This window comes from Euprymna scolopes, chromosome 3 (genome assembly GCF_053919585.1).
Source record: "Euprymna scolopes isolate OS-2025 chromosome 3, ASM5391958v1, whole genome shotgun sequence".
NCBI lineage: Eukaryota > Metazoa > Mollusca > Cephalopoda > Sepiida > Sepiolidae > Euprymna > Euprymna scolopes.
The window spans coordinates 32,528,106-32,541,446 of NC_136484.1; the positions used below are offsets into that span (position 1 = coordinate 32,528,106).

A 13,341-nucleotide genomic window follows, 5' to 3' on the forward strand; every position below is an offset into this window, starting at 1 on the left:
CCTAAAAATTTGTATCTATTTCGTTTGACAGGTTTTTATTTGCTAATATTTGTGTGACAGATATATGTTTATCTATATACACATTGGTCTTTATTATAGAGTGGGAGGCGATAGAAAAATTATATCATTTGTCATAACATGGAAGGGTTATTATTGTAATGCAATCGACTACTTCTTGACACATAATTGTATTAGTTGTGTATTTGGGGGAACGCGGCAGTTGAAAACTGTAAACCGTCTTTAATTGTGATATTGATGTATTTATGTCTTCAACTTTCAAATTTTTTTTAGGTACTACGGTATTGTATTAATATATAGATCCACCCGATTAAGAAAGGATAATTGTCCTCATGAAATCACCCCACCTAGTCGTATTTCTCTATGATAAATAATGCATCGATATAAATTTCAATCGTTTTATTCAGCGTTTCGGAACGAGATTAGATGGGGAAAAAAGTAAACTGGTTTAAATGCAATGCAAGCGCCTTCGTAATTGCACAGAAAATTAAATATTTTCCGTTTGCGTTTGTTTATGTTGAGTAAGTATACAATATAACAAAATGTGATATAAATTAAGGCTTTTTATTGAAAAAAATATTCTACTACTCATCTTTATATTTATCGTAAATACGCTTAAATAGGGTATTTTAATTTATGCAGATTTTATATTTATTATTATAGAGCCAATTCTCTATGATTATTATATATAGTACTCAATATATAACATTGGCCCCACGGCGTGGCCTTGTCGTAAATACGCTTAATTATAATATTTTAATTTATGCATATTTCATACTTTTATTATATAGCCAATATTGTATTGTTATTATATTGTACCCAATATATACTAGTGATTTCAAAAGATGTTTTTATATATGACTTGGAGGCCATCAGCTAGAATCGAAAGGAAACATTTAGTGCTCCAACTTTATTCGTGTCTACGCGAACTAGGTCTATATGCATATCAGAACATCAAATAAAAAAAACTATCTATATAAATGTATATTTGCGCATGCGTAAAGAACACAGGTTTAGTCGACTTACGCCTACTAAATTTCAATTTTTTTTTTCAATTTTGACCTCTTATTTTTACTCACTAAAAACCAAATCAGATTTGTTCGATAGGTTCGAATTGCCGATATATCAAGTTTCAAGTCTGTATAATAAAAATTGGCAGTTTGGTTGAAACCGTCCTGCACACAGTAAGACACACAAGGTCACATCTTTATAAATATATTAGCAGGCCGCCCAGCCTTTCTCAGTCGTAAATACGCTTTAATACGATATTTTAATTCATTCAGATTTCATATTTATTATTATAGAGCCAATTATCTATCGAGTATTATATTATACCCAATATATAGTAGTGATTTAAAAAAAAAAAAAAGATATACTGGGTGTCATCAGCTAGAATCGTAACAAAAAAACGTCTTTCCCGTTTATTCGTTGACATCTATGTTATGGCCCTTACGCATATATATATATATATATATATATATATATATATATATATATATATATATATATACAAGTCGACTTATAGCAACTACGAAAATTTTAAATGGAGCCTTGTACTTGTCAAACACATGACACCTACACAAACCCTTTCTCTCTCTCTCCCTCTCTCCCTCTCTCTCTCTCTCTCTCTCATCTACTTCATATACCTGGCTGAACAAGCAAAAAGCAGCTAAAATTTAAAACCTTAAAATTGAAACATCTCCCCTCTCCTCTCTTTACCCCCCTCTCTTTTTTCTTTACCACCCTCTCTCCACCTTCACCTCCCTATATCCATATATCTCCACCCACGCCTACCTGAATCTGCTACCCCCCACACACAATCCAATCCAATGTATTTTAACCTTCAAAACTGAAATATTGTCGATACCCATCTCCCTCCACCTTATTATCTCCTACCTCCCCTCTTTTTTTCCTCATATTTCTTCTAAAAAAAACTTCTTCCAAATACTACCAACCATTTCTGTAAGGTCTGGCGAGGCTGTTGGATCGTAAACATGGTCCAACATCCGAAACATATGTAACCAAACAGATAAAATGGTAATGAAAAAAATAAAAGTAAAACATATATTTGCTCTGCAATAGTATTGAGCACTCTCTTCAGGTTTTTACTAATTACCAGTTTTACCAAACATATATATATATATATATATATATACGAGGTGCCTTCAATAAGTGTCCGGTCTTTTTTATGTGCACTTTTATTAATAGTACACACATGAAATTCTAGTCTCCTTCGATCTCCTACGGCTGCAATACACTTGTTCTACCGTTCCAACAACTTCTAGAAGGCCGCATGAAAGTCCTTTGAATATGTCAATGACCCTCGTCACAGCCTCTTTAATCTCCTCAGTTGTCTCATAACGACAGCCTTTAAGGTTTTCTCTTGAGCTTAGGGAATAACCAAAAGTCATTGATAGCAAGGTCTGGAGTATAGAGAGGGTGAGAAATTGTCTTGATGCCCATCTTGGTCAAATAGTCTGTGAGAAGGATGGAGTTGTGAAATAGTGCATTGTCCTAGTGAAAATGCCACTGACCCGATTTGAAGAGTGCTGGTTTCTTCTGGCCGAATCTCTTCCTGAACTCCCTTAAAAACTCACCATAGTATTACTTGTTGACTGTCTGTCCAGTGGAAACCCACTGTATGTATATCATGCCCGTGCTGTCAAAAAAAAAAAAAGGGGGGGGAGGATCATCATAAGTTTCTGGGTGGATTTACTCTGTTTGGCCTTCTAGAGTTTGAGAGAACCAGCATATTTTCACTGGGAATTCTGTCTCTTGGTCACTGAGTCATAGCAGTAGACCCAGCTTTCATCGCAGGTTACCAAATTATCAGGAACTGTGGGATCTGAATTGATCAGCTTGGCCATCTCCCTATTGTCATAACAACGTCTTCTTTCTGATCTTCTCTCAGCAACCCTCGGGACAAATTTTTCACAAATCTTCCGCACCTTCATGAATAATTGTGTGTACAGTTTTCACATTGAAATCAAACTGTGAACTTATTGTCTCTATAGACACACAACGGTCCTTATCCATGAAATTATTTATTTGGCCAATCAACTCTCCTTACTCCTCCCAAACCTCTCACCATCCCTCACACACTCCCTGCCTGCCTTGTATCTTTTATACCACTCAATAACTGATGCTCGATTCGTGCAAAGTGTCCCAAAAGAAGTTTAAAGCATTCCATACGTTTTTGTGACATCTTTTTCCAAGTTTAAATATAATTTTATTGTATATTGTTCTTCTAAAGTGTCCTCACGTCCAAATTGCATTTTTGAAATTTATCAGGCTTTAGTAGAATGTATTGCAATTCCTGTCGTGGCTGTTCATTTGAACATGTAATCATTAAAATTGACAGTAATTTTATAGGATATATAGCAATAAGATACTGAATTTTACAATCGTATATACGTATTTGAATTGGAAAGGAGTTCTATGTTCAGCGATTACACAACTGCCGAGTTTATCTCAGGCACATTCCGTTAAATTACTTGTTAAGCAGACAAAAGGGATGCAATACTTCAGTGATGGGCAGAGATTGGAGCTTGACCCTGTACCCATATCTTTTTTAACGATGCAATTTCGTTTCAGAGTAGATAAATAAAATAAAAGCTCCTTTGGCGGGGTATCCCTTTAATAATGCGGTTCTGTTGGATTAGAGCTAAATAAAATATAAAGCTCCTTTGACGGATTATCCGATTGAATCACATCGATTCTGGCAGGCTTTCTGATCCCACCCCGTACTTGTATCTCTTTAACGGTTCCGTTGGTGAGACGATAAATAACAAGCCCCTTTGACGGGGTATCTCACAGTAATGGGAATACATCAACACCGGTAGACTTTCCAATATCACCTCGTATTTGTATCTCTTTGACGATGCGGTTCCGTTGGATTTAGTAACAGTCATAAAAACACACACAATGTATGCACATTTTTAAAGGATGTTAGTTATTATACGAGCCACGTGTTATATAAGCATGTTTTGTATCATAAGAATAGATACACAATGCATTTGTATTTCTATTGGGATAAAGCAAACAACCGCGTAGCAATTATTAATGTTGCAAAGCTTTTCATGCATGGCGCGAACATTGTGAGCATATATTTAATCCATTATTGACATATCCATGAGTAAATACACGGTCGTCGCGTCTTGATTTCAGCTCTTTATTATTTCTGTGTTCAATAAACGTGCATGCGTGGAAACCGCACCTGTATCTGCGTACATTTTAAAAACAAGTCATTTTCAAAATATTTATATTTCATTTCGATGACGTCATAGGAATGACGACTGTTTTACGACATTCAAAGATGAGGAATAACTCAAGCTTTCTATTGGTAAGTGCTTTTTATGTTTATCTTAACGTTGAGATATTTAAATCTATATTAATAGGATAAACTATGCTGGAAACGAATAGATTTAGATAATGTATTTTTCTTACTCTGTTTTATCCCAAACAAGGCATGTTGCTATTTGGAACGTAAAAGGCTACTATTTGGGATCGTGTCTAACAAGAAATTGTGGGGAGTTGGGCAGCAATATGTCTGTTCACATTACATTTAGACTTGGGAATGTTATTACAGACAGGAAGCAGGAAACAGTGAGGGAATTCCAAAGTCTATCATTTCTAGAGAAGAAATTATTAGAGTAAAAGGCACCCAAGGACATAAAAAATGAAGGGGTGAGATAGTGCTACTTTTCGAGTCAGTCAATTGCTATGAGTTCATCTCAGAGCATATTCCATTAAAATTCCTTATAAAACAGACAAAGGGATGCAACATTTCGGTGATGAGACACAGGTTGGGATTTGGTCAATAGTGCGAAGTCTATAAGATTTTAGACACTTTTTTGAACCCTGTTTAAGAGTGGGCAAGTGCATCAGTCTTAATTTAGCAACAATATCTCATGTATGGTCGAATTGTTGCTTTGTAAATATATACAATACTCTTTGATGCTAGCAATTTTCTAGCCTAGTTAAGGGAGCCCACCTTCTTTGCAAACTTGACAATATCATCAAGGTATTTGTTTCAACTCATGTTAGCTATGAATGTTAAACCGAGGCGTTTCAACGAATAGCTCTCGAGTAGGGTGTTATTTATCATGGCGTTCGATGGCAATACTGTATTTATATTTTTTCATTGTCAAATATCATCATATGATAACTATATCTATCCTTCAATTGTCTTCTGCAGCTTCTCTCTCTTTTTTTTATTTGTTAATATGATTATGTACGGTCGTTTAATGCATTACATTACTTGTTAAACATTGCTCATAAATGGCCAAAAGCAGTCTGAAACAATACACAAATATATCAACAAGGGTTTGGTTTGGTTTGGTTTGGTTGTTTTGTTTTACGGCATATCAAACTATTTTTTAATGCCGAATCCAGTTATTTTGGAAATAGTATTCATGTTGCATTCAGTTATTTTGTCGAAGGTTTTATTCCTTAAGATCTTCGTATCTTCAATCGCTAGTTTGTAATGTTTGGTTTGGTTGTTTTATGGTGGATTTTATCGTTTTTGTTCCCTGCCTTGCAGAACATGAATGAGTTTTGCAATGGTAGAGGAAAAAGGTTACGCTATTAATGTGTGGTACATTTTAAGTTAGGAAACAATTCAGGAAGTGGGGGAGATAGAAAGAGAAAGGGGAAATGGGGAGAAGGAAGAAGGGAAATGTGGGTTGTTGTTTTTGATTTTGGTTTTGCAGAGCATAATAAGGTTTTGCAAAAGAGAGTAGAAAAACAAAAAACATCAATATTAGATGCATTTCGTCTCAGGAAGCCAATATCTTCCGACAGCCTGATCTGGTAGCACCAGCAAAGAGGCTTTAAAAATTATATCTCTGTAGAATTTCAATATGCAAAAATAAAATTCGCCGTATTGATTTGGAAAATCTACTGAATGTTTTTGGTTCTATTATTTTTGCAGAAAAAAATATAAATTCATTTTTTAAAATAATCTAATAAATAAATAACAAATAATACATTTGTACGAATTGAAGAAATGTGTGTAGCTGTCTGTCTATGAGACTATTTTATTTTAAGTATTTTAGTCTATGAGATATAGGAATTTATTATTAAACGGTTATATATATATATATATATATATATATATATATATATATATATATATATATATATATATATATATATATACCAAAAAGCGTGGTTAGTTCTACATAAAGCCTTCACCACTATAAACAAATCATCTGTGTTGATTTCCGAGCAACTTAGTTGTTGTGATGGAAACTCATACATCGATCGCATCTCGTTTGGAGTTGCAAACGCACGTCCACGATCTGCTACAGGAGTACTGGATACGAGCTGCCATGCGTAAACGCTGCATACAGCAGTATAAATATGTATAATATGTTTTTTAAAGGCGGCAAACTTAAGTTGACAATTCTATTCAGTTATTTTGAGTTCAACTTGGTTTAGCAATTTATCAAGTGGTTTCAGCAGGACGGAGCCACATGCCACACTGCGCGCGATATGATAAACATGGGCGAATAATTTCACCAAAAAGAACTGTTAACTGGCTACCTTGTTCGTGCGATTTAATCCGATTAAATTATTTTCTTTGAGGATATCTAAAATCTACATTAATAAACCAGACACAACAGACCATTTGGAAAACATCATTCAGCGCGTTATTGCCGAAATATAGACTAATTTAATGCATACAGTTTATGAACATTGGAACTGTAGATTACACAATGTGTGTGTGAGTGTGTGTGTGTGTGTGTGAGAGAGAGAGAGAGGGGGGGAGAGGGGGGAGAGAGCCGTGGCCAAAATTATATTTAAATTATAAATACCAAAAATTAATCTTTGAAATAAACCACATATTTGTCTGATATAAATATTTTTTTGTGATCTATTTTAATTTAAAGCAAACCGCCAAAAAAACACACCCTTTGTTAGTCATATTCACGGCAAGAATATGCGAGAGACTATCGTAAATTAACAGCAATGCTACAGATCAATTGTTTTGCTTACTGTTACAAAGGACAACGGAAACGAGAGCTTGCTGTATAGGTCGTCTGTTTTGAATGTGATATTGATATTACCAGAACATTTAGTAAAAAAAAAAAAAAAAAAAAAAAAACGCTGTAACAGGACGCTAGTTTATCACAGGTTTCATCTTTAACTAAGTTAGTTCTTGACAACAGGATTCTACGTTACTTAATTTTGATTAACATTTGGAGCGATGGAGTGGAAATACTTAAAGCATAAATATCTCTATCAACAACGTTGTCCGAAAAAAAGGGGGGTTAACGTGATATAGACATGGTTCTCGGCTACCAGACTTCATCATGTACACAAATAAAACAAAGATGATTTCATTCAATAAAGATCAAGAAGAAATTCGCCAAGAAGATGGACCAAAAAGAAATCGATCGATATTGGTATATCACCCCAAACAGCTGGAAGATTGGTCTAATGCCTTAACAAATGTAGTTTTCTTCTCAAGCATGTGGCGAATCTATTTGAAATATGCATACACGTTAAGTAAACCAAGTAGACTATTTGGGAACATTAACGTTAACATTGATTTCTGGTTTTATGTTCATTTTTTAATCATGATTACCGTTTTTAAAATGTTAATTTCTGATTATAAAGCTACGTAGTACCAAGTTCAGCTTAGTTTGGCAATTCATCAAGTTCTTTCAGCAGTATGTGAAAAACTACAGACTACAAAGTAGTAAAAAACTACAGACTACAAAGATTCGAAAAACAGACTCGCGTTGCCGTATTTATTCGATTAACTTTATCTATCCGGCGTTGCCTATGAGTGTTTTTACTTTCGTTTTGCTTTGCTTGTTTTAAAACTATCGACTTTATTCAAATCGTGATTTTTTTCCTTAATATAATTATAAGGTTTTTTATAATAAATAATAATGTTTCAATTTTTTTTACATGGGGATCACCACTTATCAAGGCCCGTAAGCCACTCGGGGATAAGGGTTATTTTGTGCACAATGATCAATGGGATAATATCGTTGTAATAGTTGGTATTGAAGATTTAATCAAGCGTCTTACTTAAGGGGGCGATTAATCAGGAATTTGTTTATGTTGGACTTGAAGACGTCCAAGTTGTAGTCAGGTGGGAAACAAGCAAACGGAAGAGAATTCCACAGGCGTGCACTTCTCAGAAAAAAGCTATTTTTATTGTTTTGTATGAAATATATTTGATAATGAACCCTGATATATATATATATATATATATATATTTTAATTCTGTTTTAGATTTATTCGGTACTTTTCTGGCTCGGTATCCAAATATTAACTGTTGGTAAGTATAAGTGCACTAAATTTTAATCTCCGTGTGTTTTTTTTTGTTTTGTTGTGTGTGTGTGTGTGTGTGTGTGTGTGTTTGTTTGTAAACATATAAGTGTTTTGTTGTTTACAACATGGAAAAAGGTTTAGCTAAAAAAAAATTAAAAAATGGCACATCACAATACATAATTGGTTTTATAAGAAAAAAACTACAGACTACAAAGATTCGAAAAACAGACTCGCGTTGCTGTATTTATTCGATTAACTTTATCTATCCGGCGTTGCCTATGAGTGTTTTTACTTTCGTTTTGCTTTGCTTGTTTTAAAACTATCGACTTTATCCAAATCGTGATTTTTTTCCTTAATATAATTTAAAAAAACTACAGTATAGTTTAGTTATTAAATTATTAATTGAGTTAAATTGTTATAAAACTTTCTAAAGGTAATGTTCTTTAAATCTGTATTTATAAAGTTAGTGGCTATAATTAGCTTCCCAAACTTCCAATGATGATTTACTAAGAACGTTGAAGTTGGCGAAAATTACTTTTTATTCAACAGTTTAAATGTTTCTGAATTCTACATTTCCGAAAGGTAACAAATGCAGTTTTTTTCTAATAAAAAATGGCTGACTTGTTTACGAATAAACATTATATTTAGTACTTTATGCTATTCAATTTTTATGTTAATAAATAATATATTATTAGTATATAATAAATTTCCAACAAAAAGAAAGAAGCGGCTGCTCAGGGTATGTTAGCATGTTGCATAGCCAATTGTAAGTGTTTAGTTTGGAAATATTTTAATAACAAATACAAATAAAAACATGTTTGAAACACAGAGAAAAATCGAAAAATGTATTGAGAAAATATTTACATTAAAATAATTTCACAAAAGTTTAACTTCGAGAAAAGGAATTCGCTAAGTAAAAATAAACACAGATGACTACATGACATAGATCAGATAACGGTCGTGTGGTGATACAGTTTTTTTTTTTAATTTTCACCCCAAACAAGGCACATTGCCACTTTGATGTAGGGGGCTACTATCAGAGGTAACATCTACTGGGGTACTATATGGGGATTTCGGCAACAAGATGTCTGCTCACGTTACACTTGAACTTCTGCACGTCAGTACAGTTGGGGAAGCAGGGATCTGGAATGGAAGAAACTACTGGAGTAGAAAGATCTTTTACATCTAGGGATCTCTACTGTGTGGGGTGAGATTTAGCTGTCTGTCTGGTTTGTTGAGGGTGTTTACGTCGTAGGGGCACAAGTGCTTGCAGTTCGTCAAAGCATTTACCATTAAAATACTTGTAGAACAGGCAGAGGGATGCAACATTTCGTCGATGGGACAGAGGCTGTAGGTTAGATGCCAGTTCAGGGCCTATCAGATTGGCGACTCTCTTTTGAACCTTGTCCAGGAGCGAGAAACAAGTAGCAGATGCACCAGCCCAAATATGGCAGCAATATTCCATACATGGGCGAATGGTGGCCTTATAGAGGTACGGGATACTTTCGGGTGTTAGTAATTTTCTAGCATGACAGAGAGAGCCTACCTTCTTTGCAGCTGCCACGGCAATGCTTTCAATGTAATTGTTCCAACTCATGTTTACTGTGAACGTTAGGCCAAGGAGTTTGAAAGATGTACTCTCAGATAAAGTGTCGTTGGCCATTGCTATTGGTGGTAGAAAAGGTTTCTTGTAATTATTGAAGGAAACTAGTTTAGGCTTGGCGGCATTGAACGTGACCATCCATTTTTGTCCCCATTCCACTACAGATTAGAAGTCATCCTCTAGTGCTTCTGCCAATTCTTTAGATATGTGTTCATTTATTTTCCTGTCGTGCCTGCTATAAAGTGTGGTGTCATCAGCATATATACCCATCTCAGAGGCAATTTTGTCGGGGAGGTAATTTATGAATATTAGGAACAACAGAGGTCCAAGGATAGACCCTTGGGGCACTCCCACATTTATATCATATTGTTTAGATGTGCGACCGTCGAGGACAACGTGGATTTTTCTCTTATCTAAGAAGGATTTAATTATGTTAAGTATTTTACCAGTGATACCGTATGATCTAATTTTCCTGAGGAGACCCTCATGCCACATCCTGTCAAAAGCCTTAGATATATCTAGAGCTACTGCTCTGCCCTCCCCGGCTTTGTCCAATCAGTGGTATATACGTTCAGAGATTACAGTGAGGATGTCTGCTGTGGAACGGGCTTGTCTAAATCCATATTGTTTGTCAGTCAGAAGTTTAGCATCTGTAAGGTGATGGACTAGAACATGATTAATTAAGGTCTCAAATATTTTGGCAAAAAGTGGGCAGAGGCTAATGGGGCGATAATTTAATGGGTTAGTTCTTTCGCCAGAATTCTTGAATACTGATACAACAGAAGCAGTTTTCCAACAGCTCGGAAAGCAAGATTCATTAAGGCATTGGTTGTAGAGTTTGGAGAGAACTGGAGCTACTTCAGCTGAGCACTTTTCTTAATAGCACAGCTGGGATGAGATCGGGTCCACATGCTTTTGAAGTGTCAAGGTTTTTTATGATAGCATGCACCTGAGCAGGAGTGATTTTCAGATCGTCTAGGACGGCGTCTGTCCGCATAGGAAAGTCAGGCAGGGAGTGTTTGAGAGGGTCCAGTGTGGAGTTTGAGGTAAATCGACTGGCAAGCATGTTAGCCTTCTCGGTTGCTGAGCAAACAACCTCGTGATTGTTGGTTAGTGGGGGAATTGTTGATTGCCCATTATTTACTACACTGTTGTAGATTTTCCAAAAGTCACGAGTTCCTAATTTCTGTGCTTCGATGCGTTTTTTAGTTGTTTCAGTAAATTCTCTTTTAGCTGTCGCTATTTCTTTCTTAACGTTACTTCTAGCTTCTATGTACTTCTGTCGGTTTGAACTGGACTTATGTATGTGGATGACTATTCATATATATATATATATATATATATATATATGTATATATATATATATATATATATATATATATATATACTAGCAGGGATACTCGACGTTGCCCGGGATTGAATGATGACCAACAAATGTTTCACACTCATATTTTTATGGTCATCGAAATCGGTGAAATCTACCATTTTTCAATCAAATCGATTGATTGTCTGTTCTAGTTTGGGACGCGTCACGGTGCACCTGGAGGAAGCTTCACATACCTCTCCGGAGTGACTTAGTCCACAATACACTGCAGTCTACATTGTACTGTAGAGAAATTACGGTTGAATTTATAAAATTATTTTTATATAAAATGGCTTGAATTAAAGTTTAAAATGCAAAAGAAAACAAGTATTATGGTGTAATTATATTCTAAACAGAAGCATTCATTTTGAACGCGCTCCTGTCATATCAAAGAACCTAATGTTATTTTATATGCCTGGAATTTCTGCTTGTGCAGCGATAATGGCTTGAAATCGTCAAGTATCATAGTTCAGGTGTTCTTTAAACAGAAACATTCATTTTGAACGCGCCTTTGTTATATCAAAGAACATACTGTTGCTTGTATATGCCGAGCCTTTCTGTTTGAGTGATAATAAAACTTCTCGAATGCGCTTGCGATGTTAGACTACATATAGGCGTTAACTTTGGCGAAAATCGCTTGTTCCTTCTTTCATTGGATTTTTTCGATTATCGATATCAAAATATTCCGATATAAAACCTCAGAGCACTGCCAAGTGCATAATATATATTTGCGTGAAATTTAATTTAAAAAATCGTCCCAGCCGTTTCGGAGTCTATAGAGAACGAACTCACATACACACAAAGTTCCTTTTCTATAATAGTAAAGATAGAGATACTGTGATGCTAAGCATTTAGTATCTGTACGAGCTGTTGCTTCTATTTGGGTTGTTATTTAGTCACTCTTAGACAAGTAAGTCAGAGTTTATGAGTGACGCCCTACTATGGAACTATTACACAGTAAAAGATCGGTTGGAAAACCTCATCTTAGACTAACTTGCAAAATATTTTGGATACCATCTGGAAGTCTTACCGACAGCAATGTCGAAAAGAAATGGTAGAAGAAAATATGACAGAAAAATTCAACCAAAATTCTTGACTTAATTAAGTGATTGATCCATTGGTTAATCAAAGAATGACAATATTGGATATTTTCATTCTGCCAAGTTAGGCAACGTGTGGTTAGGAAATGAAAGCGAATCTAAAAAAAAAAAACAACATATTTGTTAGCTCGTATACGTCGACATTAAGGCTTCCTTCAGTCTTGACAGACTATGTATACACACGGTAAGGTTGCCTGCGCGTGAAATTTTTGTGGCAAGAGTTGCGCAATCTCCAAGCACACCTCTCCTGAGTCAACATTGTTGAATACCAGTGGCAAATGGAGGTTCAGGACGACTGGAAACAACGCCGAGATAAGCGGAAAGCACATACAGCGCCTAGAATTCCCAAATGGTCACCCATCTGGTATTAGCCAGGCTCAACATTGCTTAACTTCGGTGATCTGACGGGAACCGGTGTGTCAACGTGATTATGCCGTATAACGTCGACATTAAATACGACACAAATGGTTCCTATTTACAATGCCTCCCCACGGGATGGAGTTAGACACCACTGTCGTTTTTTTAACGTGGAGAAAAGGAACAAAATCAAAAATTTCCTCAGTCATGAAGGATTTTTCTCCACTGAGAGAGAACAAGAAATTGAAGTGCAGCATCTGAAGAACAGATACTACACTTTGAGTTATATATTTTATTTACTCTGAAAAGCTTAAAACCAAAACAGAAATAAACAAAAATTGGGGAGGGTGTGTCTATGGTCATCATCGTGACTGTACGTTTGCTAGTCTATGCTGATCTTAACTAATGTTCTCATTCACTACAATATCTGAAACACATTGGGGGTCGTCATACCTAAGATTCCCAAATCATATCGTGTGCGTGTTTTTTGTTTTATTTTGTTTTGTTTTTTAATAAACAATAAAATAAATTGGTAAACATTAAATTTTATAGAAAGTCATTTGTTTAATTTTATTTCCTTAGCTTGGGATGGAGAAAAAAATCAAAAAAAT

At 35.2% G+C, this 13,341-nt stretch overlaps 1 pseudogene; it reads right to left on the bottom strand.

The window, feature by feature from the left end:
• Positions 1-12,697: 12,697 nt before the first annotated feature.
• Positions 12,698-12,814, bottom strand: LOC145263883 (5S ribosomal RNA; annotated as a pseudogene).
• Between the last annotated feature and the right edge of the window lie 527 nt (positions 12,815-13,341).